Genomic DNA, 12906 nt, shown 5'->3' with positions numbered 1-12906 from the left:
CGTCGAAAGACGATAGTCTTGCGTTTGGAGAGAGTGAACAAAGCCTTTGTTTGATGTTCTGTGCAAAAAAACTGGTGAATTGTATTCTGGAAGCGCTGCGTTAGAGAGTCTCGATCCGTGCAGCAAAGGCTAACGAGCGCATCGAGGGACGTTAGACACGAGGGACATCTGGCAGTTATTTTCGACAACGAAGAAAGGCGTGCGTGCCCGCGGAGAAAGATGCGTGCCTGTCTCGGTGGCGATAAGGAGTAGAACGCAAAGTGACGGGTAGGTGCCACCACCGTGTCGTCTTATCAAAGCGCTGGAAACACTTGCCTTATTGAGCAACACGTTGCACTGTCAGCGCAGCGTGATCAACGCTATGGTTCTTAGAATTACTTGTGTTGGCCTTCTCTAGTATAAAGACACACATACAAAACATCGACGTGTTGTCATGGTGCCTCAGATATGCGCTTTAATAGATTTTTAATTTACAATCGCACAAATATGAACGCTTGAACTTGAGCGAAATTAGTGGACGCGGCAGATGGGGGTGGCCATTTGAGGTATCGCTTGGTTACTTTGTTGCCATGAGAGATCGTTATCGCAGACAAATAGACAAATGTACAGACAGCCAGAAGGACAGACAGACAGACCAAAATTTTGGTGTAGAGGGTCCCCAAGAAAGACTGTCGTCTCTAAAATACGCTGAGACGTTGGGGTTGAACGCGAAAGTGGACAGCCGTATACTTTCCGCCCTGGATTGGCGGCGAGAATCAGCTTTATCTCTGGGGCAACGCGCAGCACGTGAAAGCAGGCGCATTTCTCAGGAAGTACATACATTACGGCGGAAAACAGTGGTATGTACGTAGAAATAAAGTAGAAGGAAAAGAGAAAACACCGCTTTTGTACACATGATGGGCAGAGTATACGGTTGGCCAAGATAAAGTAGGAGACCCACTGGATTCAATTCAATCGTAAGCGGTCCACTGTGTGGAACTCGGCCAAAAGGAGCCACTAGTGGACAACCGTGTGAGTAAAACAAAGCCCGCTAAGCGATAGAAAGAAAGGAAGCAAGGCGACACAGACAAAGCTGTATGTGAGGATATATACATACAGGCGTGGATGCACAGGTCATAAATAAGGCGGTGATCCGCTTTCCAGACGCTCGGAGCAAATCCTATTGGTCTCGTCGATCTCTGACAGTGGAGTGGTCGGTAGCGCTCGCCTCCGGCGACGGATTGCTGGTGTCGCTCAGCAAGGAGCCCGGTCAGGTTGCCTATACGACTGTAAGCGACGTGGTGAGCAGGAGAATTTTTGTGCGGTCGGAGTACAACACGACACGGTGTATACACATCCGGGGACGATGCACTCGGTTCTTCGTAAGAAAATGAGCTTTTGCTCCGCTGTGTAGGGAATTAATTACTTATTTACACTTTGCTCAAATTTAGAGGACTCAATAGATGTAGTAACATTAGCTCTAGATGCTGGAAGGAGAAGTTTGAAGATTGCTAATGACGAAGAGGGAAAAAAAGCGGTAAAATTTCTTCTTGCTCTGTCATCGCTGCTTTTCCTTTTATACATACATAAGGAAACTAGCACCATTTTTGGGCTGTTGTGAGAGTAGAAACATAGCCCCGTGCGTATTATTATTATTATTATTATTATTATTATTATTATTATTATTATTATTATTATTATTATTATTATTATAAAATCACACAACGCAGGGCGAACACCGTGGTCATAGTAAGCGAGATCTAAAGGACTCCTAAGCCACTCTGATTTCAAGTTCAAGAGTATGTTTTCTTTCTCGCATTGATTACCCTTCCTACAGCTTTAATCTTCTCCTTAACACTTGATTCTTGACAAAACGCGTTTACAATGGCAGCCCTAAATGTTGAACTTACCAGGACTTCGTTATCTTCGGCTACATGCTATTACCTCGCTTGGCGCGGCTGAGAAAGCACAAAAGAAACGAAATAAGGTGATTGCGGGCAAACTTATGCGATATTATGCTGAAAGAGTGCGGCACTGCATGGAAAAGAAGGATATGAGACAATTTATAATTGATGTCTCTCGTATATGAACCGACCGAGAGCTCATTTTCATACGACGTCAAGCGATTAGTGTTATAGCGTCACGACGTTTTTCTTTAAAACGGCAAATGTTAGCGAGAATATTGAATTCGTTGTTGTTATTTTGAGAGGTTGTTCAGAGGGCTTTTAAATAAGCATAATATATGAAAAAAAACAGCAGGTTATGAAGAAGGCCTGACTCACTAAAGAATATAAGGTACAGAGAAGAGACGGGGTCAGCAGAGAAGAATGCCAACAGAAATGTTCCCGCCCCTCCCGCAGAAAACAGTTGCTAGTAATGTAATGTATTTTTGAAAATGAAATGTGACAGTGTAAAAGCAAACCACGTTTGTATCACTTCTTTTCATTTATAGCTGCGCGCCGCGCATTCTAAAATAAAATTCACCTACCGTGTTGCGGCCCCCCTTAGAAATATCTTATCCCACTTACAAGCTGGCAGATCTGAACAGGGATTGTAGCCGCCGGTACAGCACGGGCCGCAATCATAATCCAATAGTGACACGTGTCGTTACTGTGCCTTAGATGACGTAAGGAAGTGTGCTTTCCTAAGAGCATGGGATTCTAGTTTCCGACCTAGCTAACTGGGAGGCATGCGATTGGCGAATTCATCATGGAGCGAATCTTCCCTTGAGCGCAAGATTGAGCGGCGTTCAAGGTCACGTAACGGTGAAAGTGCAGGCCTGTCCGGTTGCTTATACGCGTCGGAGCAGTGGAGTTGAAGCTACACCCTACCACTTCCTACCACTTAAATATCTTTCTTTTATTTGAGTGAGTGAGTGAAATATCTTTATTAGGTGCACAACAGACGCGAGTTAACTCATTGTCACCTGGCCCAGCGTCACTCGGGGATGGTCAGGTTAAACCTGACCACCCTCGCGCGGGCCCTCTGGATAGCCAGGATTTTTCTAGCCTTAGTTGTTGTTGCTTACTATATGGTGTTATGCCGCTACTAAAAAAAAACAGACAAAAAGGTGCACGAACACAACAACATAGGCAGCACTGTGCCGCCCATGTCATTTGTTCTTGCACCTCTTTTGTCTGTGATTTTCATTTCGGCGTAATGTCATACAGTAATTTTATTGTATCAACGTGCCTATTTCAAGCATCTGAACAAATAGGTAACGAAGTTCTTCTTAAGACATAACAGAACAAAAACAAAAAGGTTATGTGTGAACAACAAAAAAATGAAGTTTAAACAGAACTTCTCCCATTTCGTGTTTATAATTAGGGAACAGTCAACATCATGATTAGCTTACGTTACATATCTGGTTAATTCGGTTACTCCAAGTTTGAATTCAACTACCACAACAACTGAGATTCTCGCCTAAGGTTGTTACTTTAAGACACTTTTATATGAAGTACCGGGAGCCTACATTTGTACACAATACAGGCGCATGCGACATGCAGCATATGCATAGTCTGCGTGGTTAGCGAGAGATTTCATTCCTTCGTGTGTTGGGCTGTGCCCATCAACCACGTCTGCGTGAAAGAATTCATCAGCTGAGTTGAATAACGGCACACACTACACTATACTGCAACCCATATTCATTGTAAAGGCGGTCATCACGGCCTGCCAACGTAATTCTGAGAGTACAGCAAAGCCAAATGAGCAAGAAGACTGGCCATGCACAAGCGCTTGCTTACAACTGATATCAGATTATCGTGCGTAATGTATTTCTGAATGCATGGTTGAAAGAACTCAAAAATACTGCATACTCAGGGCAGAAGCTGATTGCACGAAGGCCAAGCGAGTATATAGGTACCACAACGTAAACATACCATAAACTGGTAAAAAAAAGTGTTTTATAAGCAATAAAACGAGCCAAAAAGCGTATATTTATAGCAATATAACGGCATCGTAAAATTGTTATCTGTTCCAACGTCTGAGCTTTCACAGATGTTTAGAATTATTCCTGCGATCAGGTGCTGAAAAGGTGAAACAGCAGAAAAAAAAAATTCGCTGTCATACGGCTGCCGATATTCGAAGGGTGGGGCACATGACGCATGTGGGGGATCACTGCAGCCTTGGCAAGCTTCCGCGACACCATCACGTGCGGGTATGCATTCGTTATTTCCCGTGCCCTAAAAGAGTTGATTGATTGATTGATTGATTGATTGATTGATTGATTGATTGATTGATTGATTGATATGTGGAGTTTAATGCCGCAGTGGAGGGCTTCGAAATTTCGACCACCTGAGGTTCTTTAACGTGCACCAAAATCTGAGCACACGGGCCTACAACATTTCCGCCTCCATCGAAAATGCAGCCGCCGCAGCCGAGATTCGATTCCGCGACCTGCGGGTCAGCAGCCGAGTACCTTAGCCACTAGACCACCGCGGCGGGGCGCCCTAGACAAGTTGTTTTCAATTTTCGCGGAAAAACTTGCTCCATCTTTTGGTTAGTAAAAGATCACGTGAAATGATGTATATGCAGGCGAAAATGTTCGATTATCTTTTTTTCGCTGGGTGCGTAAGCAGAGTAGCAAGATGCAGTTCTTAGCTTATTACCTTACTATTTGCTTCTTACTAAGAGGGTAATATAGCTGACAACGTCTAAGAGCAATTCCAGAAGTAGGACGCACAGCTTGCCCTATGAGATTTGAATGCTGCGTTGGGCAGACTTCTTAGAAAATGTGGTGCACAATGATAACTTTTGAATGCCTTGATAGCCTATATTCACACGCGCTTTTTCCTATATGAATAAAAAAATAAGAAGTCCGCCATAGGAGGAGGATTGGATGAAGAAGGACAGGGAGGTTAGCCAGTTCGAAGACCAGCTGGCTACCTTGTGCTGGGGAAAGGAGTAAGGTGATTAAAAGATGAGAGAAAATAGACTTTGAAGGAGAGAAAAAAAAGAGAAGGACAACAGACGATCCACAACGCTGCTTACAGTAATCTTCAGTTCTCGGCTATACGTCTTCGGTTTCAGTTAGGCCATTTGAAAACGCTCATAATTTTGCACGCACTCTGGGTTAAAACAGCCGTTAAGCTTATTTTGAAGACAATAAGATGCGGTAAAAAAGCCATAACCATAATTCGACGACCCCGGGCATTCGCTATCAAAAACTTCATGAAAGGCATAAAATGTGTTCAAGCATTGTGGTTTAGCGAACTATATCTGATAACTTAACCACCGAGTGTTCTATTCCTCTGTAAAAGTAAGTCACTGCAGCTCGCAAAAAGAGACGTACAAAGAAGTTCTCAAGAAAAGGCAGCACAAATCAGCTAGACAATGAATAAAGCACGAGGCGGATTCGGAAAGAAAATTAATTCAAAAACATCATAGTAGGAGATGGTGCGCGCACAATATATTGAATTATTTTCGCGCCTTTAATCAACTTCTTGAAATTCGTAAGCATATGTATTAAAAGTGCTTTGTATATTATATGACGTCTTGTTCATAATTTTCTACCATGTTCATACTTTTATATTAGCCATAAAATTCTATTTCTTTATTTGTAGCTGCGCCTAAGCTAAAGGGGTTAAATTTTTGCTACGTGTGTGCGAAATAGTCTTAGTGACATCTGCAGTGTCGTGCGTGCGTGCGAACACACTCGAACGCACGCAAGCACGCACGCACGTGTCTGCTGTGGTGGCGTCGTAGTTACGATGCTCGGCATCTGACCCAAAGGTCGTGGGTTTGATCTCGGCTGCAGCAGCCGAATTACAATGGAGGTGAAATGCTATATAAAGGCCCTGTAGTGCGCGATATCAGTTTACTTCAAAAACACCAGCTTGTCTAAATATCGTGGGACCTGCCCTACGGCGCCTCTCATTACCACATCGTGACACATGTGCACGCACGCACGCATACAATCATGCACAGGTACTTTCGCAAAAACCGCTTCCCAGCACATGAAAGGCTAGATACAAGAGCCGAAAATGTGACGCCGACCCTCCTTTACAACAAATAACGTGGTCAACGCACTGAGCAATTAATGAGGAACTCATAAGCTTCGTGAATGAAAAGTTACCCAACTATGGCCCAAGAGAGTAATGTCAGGTATTGCAGTGTGGAAGCAGAAAACTTTTCTTCGGGTGTTCCTAGTGGACAGCACAGCAGTCTTGATGTCGTAAAGTGAACCGCGCAAATGAGAAACGAATGCCTTTATGACCGCTCTGGAATACTGTAGGCAATAGGCAGGAGTTACGTCATTGAGCTGACGAAATTTTCTGGTGGTCTTATACCATATATGCGACCCAGGAGTGCACGGAATCCCAAATGCGTCCTTCGCCGCACCAATCACCCCATTTGCTACTTTTGTGTTTGGCATCAGACAAATCGTGGGCTGAAGGCGAAAGTCGACCAACGTAACTACAGCGTGTACGACGGACGCTCCTGCTTTTTCGAGTTTTTTGTGTTCTCTTTGCTTTCCCGTTGCGACGTAACTCTATACATATTAACGTTCCGGATATGTGGGGTACAGGGTGGGAAATGAAAATATTGGAGAATATTCTGCGCATTGAGATGAGGGAATTTCGGGCCCACAGTTTCATTACTATCAGGTTGCATTCCCCCTCAACAAGGATCTCAAGGTGGAAGGCACAACAACATAAGGTGTTGCACATAGTGTACTTCTTTCTTTTTGTTCATTTGCTTGCGCAACATAACCGATTACCGTAGAGATGCTTACTAACTAGATGGTTATATCGAAGTTGTGACGCAATTTTGCGTCTAGAACCTATTATGACACTCAAAACATTTCAAGACAGCGGGGCGTGGCGTGTCAGCAGCATGCATGTGCCTAGCATAGACCGTAGCTATACTCCAAGTGCGCACGTAACCATAAAAACGTAAGCGATCAGGCGGGCAGCCTTATACATTGTTGTTAGTTTATGAGTAAACGGCACCCTGAGTTTTTTATTGCATTTTTGTACTTATCTTTGCTTTAGTGTGCTTTTTTATTGCACTGTGGCAAAACCAATGTTTTCATTTTTTTCGTGTTAATATTGCAGTATCTGTCTTTCATTTGTTGCGCACCGCATTTCGGAACTTTCACAGCTTGAAAGCTTGTGTCGAGGTTGCTGTCTAGGTCAACCTTGTAAGCTCGGTTTCATTAAGCATGATTTCCACAGCAGATATTTTTCACGAATGGCAGGTCTTGCTTTCCTTATTCTGAAAACCACTTTACTGAGATTACTTCGCTGGAACTGAAATTAATTTACGTAAACTTATCACGGCGCACATGTCTGACAAGATATCGAGCTATGTACTATGGCTCATGATTCCTTTCAAGGGGAGCCGTTCTTATCATTTCTCACTTCATAGATGATAGCCATTTTCTTAAACCAAATGCGTAAACTAGTGAAATGTTTTTAATGATGTGATTTACATACACGCGACACAGAAATTATGCGCTTAACGAAATTATACCTAAAACAGCGCAACAAAGGACAAGGAAGCGGAAAAAACAGAGGCGAGCGCTGGGATCCTATCCCTGGTTCCTTGTTGCCCTGTTGTCAATATAATGAACTACCAACTTGCCCAAAGATTTGCACGTTTAAGGCAAATGCGACGACGCGACACAGTTGTGTGCAGCTCCTTTGAAATATGCTTGAAATTTCAGCAAAAAAAACATAGTGACTCGAAGTTCATGACTTCTGAATTAGTGCAATTCGATTATCAACCTACAACATATTTACGTTACCTTTGTATTTTATACATCAGCACAGTGGTCATTAAACAAGGACTGTTCAACCAGAGAGTACACAGTTTTTTTTTTCGTTTTTTTTTTCTCAGGGGGTGAGGTCACATTACACATTTTGTAAGCGAGAAATAGATTGTGGGTATAAGAGGCAATAGAAGAAAAAAGTGAGCCCCGTAACTGTCTGCATCAGCGTGCGACACTTCAACAGTACCTCACAAGGGATGGTGGTGAGGAGGGATTAAAAGGATAGGATTAAAGGTAGAGAGAGATGCGCTAGGACAGCGAGCGACGACATAAGAGAGATAGGAAAGATGGAAACGCGGTCACAGGAGTCCGAAGACGGGGCACCACTTGCGAGAGCGCTTGTCGGTGACAGAAGATGGCGTAGGGCTAATCCAGTCAGCCAGAGCTGCGCTGACGTCGTCGGAGGGGACCGGCGGCAGGAGGTGGCGTAGGACCAACCCAGGCCGGCAGAGCTACGCTGTCTTTGGAGATCGCGAAGGCACAACCGGTCGGCACGGAATCCAGCACATTTTGTAAGTTTGCGCGTCTGCCGTATGTGTGCGCATACATATACCCATACAAAATGAAATGTTTTTTGTGGGGAGGGGACGGAGGGGAGGAAGTTTGAACCCCCCTCAACTTATCGACTAGGCCGTATATAGAAAGATAATAAATTGAGGGGAAGTAGGAAGGTCAACTATAATTGTTGCATCCGGTTTGCTACCCTCCACTAAGGGGAGGAAAAAGAGGAAAAAGATGAGAAGCCAGGGATAGAGAGAAAGAATAAGGAGAATAACGGGTAGATAAACTAGGGTTGAGCCCCGGTAGGCGACCCTGCACAGGGTTCATCATTATACGAATTTCCTCGTGATAGCTTATGGCTGAAATCGCTGGGAGCTGTTCGGGCAAACATGCGACAAATGAGTACAAACGCACAAAGGCAGGGTGCCAGCCAACACGTGCCGGATTTTTCTCATATAGGTAGTGATCTTACACAGAACGTAAACTGCGTTGACAAAGCGAAGAAATATTCTGCGAAACAAAGAGCTTTCAGCAGTGATGTATAAAGCGGTACAGCACCATGGTTTTATTTCGTTTGCGTGTGCGTATATGCTGCCTGTGTGACAGCCATTTGCTTTTCATTGTTTTGGGAAGTTTTATTTTCTGCTGTCCAATGTAATATGCACATAAGCCACCGTTTTAGCGGGATGCGGAAGGAAACAGAAGCTGAATTCGAAAGCAGCGTGCGCTTTATCTCTTTTTTTTTAATGTAAGAGTAAGGTTATGCAAATCAATATTTATACGTCACCTCGGGCTCACTGAAAGCTGTATTTTGCAGCATGAAGTATAGGTTCGTCTGCATCGGAACCCTCTGTCCTGTCTTCCACCTGAGATCGTAAAACTTCAGAATCGTAAGCAGAGACTTGACCGTGAACTTGCACTGTATGCACCTTTCTGCAAGCATGAATTTCATATAGTACTTTCAGCACTCGTCCCTTCTCGTTCTTAGGAACGGCCTGACTAATCCTGGGTGTAAAAAGCCCCTCTTAGAAATTAGAGCGGTTCAGTTTGGAATAATATAGCTTGTGTGTCTGGCGGCCGTGCTATTTGTGTGTTCTGACAACGCCACTTCCTTAGTTTCTTCCCTGGCCGCACGAATAAAGTTTGGGAGCGAACTTGCGCATTCATTAAACCACGGTTCACAACCATGCGGCCCGCTGTCATTTCACGTGTGACCCATGGCTTTAAAGAAATGATAAGTTTGTGACTTAGCCAAATCGTACCGGCGTTGGTTGCTCGCTTGTTACGATTAGCAACACTTTGTTCGCTGAGCTTTAGATCGAGACTGGTCTTGTGTGCATTATTAGTGAAGCAACCCATGTGTTGACTTCGTGTTAAAACGTATTCGCGGTATAAACCCTTTATAGTTTACAATCACCATCGATATTTGTATCATTCTGGAGGTCAGCATATAGATGTTTTTTGAGTCATTATGCTAAGTTTCTTGAGCAATAGTTTCTATATATTAGATAAGTTACACACGTTTATTCGAATGGCAGTGTTAAGGGTCACTTTATTCACCCTCCCCTCACCCATTATTCATTTACCTGGCCCATTTGGTACTGAATTCTATGATTGCGGCCTTCTCGCTGATGTGAGTTTGAGACCCCTGCATGAAACAGTTGTTTCAAATGCCAATTGTTTTGTGTGGTCTGTTGTTTTTATGTGTTGTTTCTTCTTCGTGTGTTGCTTGTACGTGAAACGTGCGTGCGTATATAAATAGTGTGGCACAGTCGGAACGTTTTGACCGTCTATGGTGATAATAACCATTTGACAAAGTTGTATTCTCTCTCTTTCTCTCATTCAACTTACATGCCAAGTCACTGCTTGAGCATTGCTTGCTAAAGTGTTCAGAAGGAAAGAAAAAAAATGATGGAAAGGAAAGGCTGCGAGGTTAACCATACCAGGAAAGCCAGTTTCCGACCCTGCACGAAACTAACTTGGATAAGCAGATCTGACAGTGATGTCTGGTACCACGCAAGCGCGATGGCAATGTTAGTGACCCTATGTGTGCGTGTGTGCGTTGTATCATGCGCTATCTTTCTCCCTTTCCCTCTTTCAATATCTTCCTCCCAGTTCCCATATGTTCAGAAGATGTGGGGGCGTATTCATAGTGGGATGGGCAGTCAAAATATTTTAACTATCGATCGAGATAGCAAGTCGAAAAGTTGCACTTTCTCTCTCTGTTTGTTTCTCATGTGATCTACATGCCAAGTCACTGCTTGAGCATTGCTTGCTACTGTTCAGACAATGTCACAAGCATACTACTAGCATCTATACTTGTTTCTGTGCAATGTGTACTCTGTGGTACACATTCCAGAGTAACAGTGAAACCTGTAAATGCTGATTCTTCAGAACCCGTTCTAAACTCTCTTGCAGTGACTCGTACAAGCACAGTGACAAGGTCCTCACTGTAATACAAATTATTATGTTGGTGAAACATGGATGCACACAATATCTCGTTTATAATTATTTTATTAATTATTATACGATGAAGCGAGATACCCATTACGCATATAAAATGCATAATGTGCACTATTTTGGCGCTGTAACTTATCCCCTGAATATTCATGGCTGAGCCCAAGGTAATAGGTGAGAAGCTTTAAACCACGCACTCGCTACGCAATCCTATTTGTGTGAACCCTGCTCGTTGTTTCGCTCTTCGACCGGGCTTTATGACTCCTTGTAAATTAATTCCTTGAACGACATCACGCCTGCATATAGGGTCTTCTTGCGAAGCAGTTTCCAAAACCAGCGTGGCTCCGTGATTGAATTATCGACTGCCTCGTCGAGGATCCAGCTTCGAGTCCCAACCAAGCCTAGGATATATTTTTCTCATTGTACACGATGACGGTCGCGTACACTGGCAGCGGCCGACAACTACGCTACCGGAGTTGGCGGCACTCGTGGTGATTTCTGAACTGTTTTCGCTGTAGAATTCAAATGACCACCAATGTGCCTCGTGGTTCCATACAGCCATACGAACTGCGCATTGACTTTGTACTCAATGTTTTCACGTCACTATAAAAAAATAAGAATAAATATTTTCGTTCTCGTGCCATCGAAGGCTATGTAAAATAGCTACGTGGGAAAAATTTGGCCTTCGTGTCGCCTTACCAAAATGCACGAGAAACCCCGAGAGTTCTTTTTAGCTTCACCTCATAAAGAGTAATATTATGGTGAAGCAACATTTGCAGTGTCCACGGCCGGTGAGGTATTTTGGCATCAGAAGGAATTCACTTACCATATGTAGATGCTTGAGTTCGCCATGTTAAAGCCTCTACCATTTAAAAGGAAACTCGGATATCTCCAGCCTAAGCACCGAGAAATTTAATTAAGACCAGAGACCGAGATTTCTATAGAAGTGTTCATTTACCCTAGTAATCTGCTGGCAGCCAGGTGTGAACAATGCATCGAGGACGTCCTTGTAGCGGCTTAATGAACAGCAGCGCAATCCTAACATGCGTTGCACAACTGCCTAAGCTTGAAATTTTAATTAAACCTCGCTCTACTGAGCAGCTGATTTTTACTTAATTCAGCTTATGTGTAAGTGTTAAGCTCATGTAAGTGTTAAGCTGATGTGTTAAGTAAGCTGATTCAGCTTACTTCATTCAGCTGATTCAGCATAGACTTCCAATGAACGTCTCGAGATGGTGAAGAAAAGTGTGAAGTTTTAAAAGTGAGTCTACTTCAGAAGCTGAGGGACTTCACTAAATTGTAGAACGCCATAGAGGAGATGCAGTGTCGTAAGAAGTTCTGGAAACAAGAAAACGTAGATAAATTGGGGTTGGTTAGTAACACTTGTTCAATTTGGACCGATAATATGGTCCAGTTATCATCAATTGTTGTATTACTGCAAGCTGAGTTTGTCAAAAAGTTTATCTAACTACAATTCATAATCCTCTCACATCCTTACTTTCTTACTGGCAATGTATAACTATTTATTTATGTAATCATATGGGGCTATTTAGGCTCGGTGTTTTAAGATTCTCGGTACGTCCTGCGGTGATATTTTGTTCACGTAACCTTCAAGGTCAATTTATTAAAACCAGGAAAGTATGATGTCGTGCAAAGAAAAGGAAAAGTTATTGGCAGTCTTTCTATTGCATTCTACATATTATGATATGAATGTGAAGGAAATATGTGGATGAAAAGACAACTTGCCCCTGACAGGGGCCGAAACTGCAAACTGCACATAACACGTTCAATGATCTACACTAAGTGAGGAATGAATGAAAAAAGGAGAAAAGAAAATCACTACCAAATGAGGAATGGGCAAAAGAAGGGCAATCTGTGCTTTGTGCAAATCGTCTTATTTCATCTATCCAATGTCACTTGTAACAAGCTTCATTTTATGTGCCTTAATAATGATTGTTGGCACATTATGTCTCAAAACCTGTATATGATTATAGACGATGCCGTAGTGGAGCTCCTCGGAACTATTGACCAGTTGGGGTTCTTTAACATGAACCTACGCTGAGGTACAAGGAACTCTAGTATTTTCCTCAATACGACTGCCGTGGTTTGGACTTGATCTAGTGACCATCAGAATAGGTTGAGTATCATGACTAGTGCACCGCAACTTCCACTGCTTCGACTTGACAAAGACTTAACTG

The sequence above is a fragment of the Rhipicephalus microplus genome, chromosome 1, assembly GCF_043290135.1.
Source record: "Rhipicephalus microplus isolate Deutch F79 chromosome 1, USDA_Rmic, whole genome shotgun sequence".
NCBI lineage: Eukaryota > Metazoa > Arthropoda > Arachnida > Ixodida > Ixodidae > Rhipicephalus > Rhipicephalus microplus.
Note: the sequence above shows the minus strand (reverse complement) of the source record.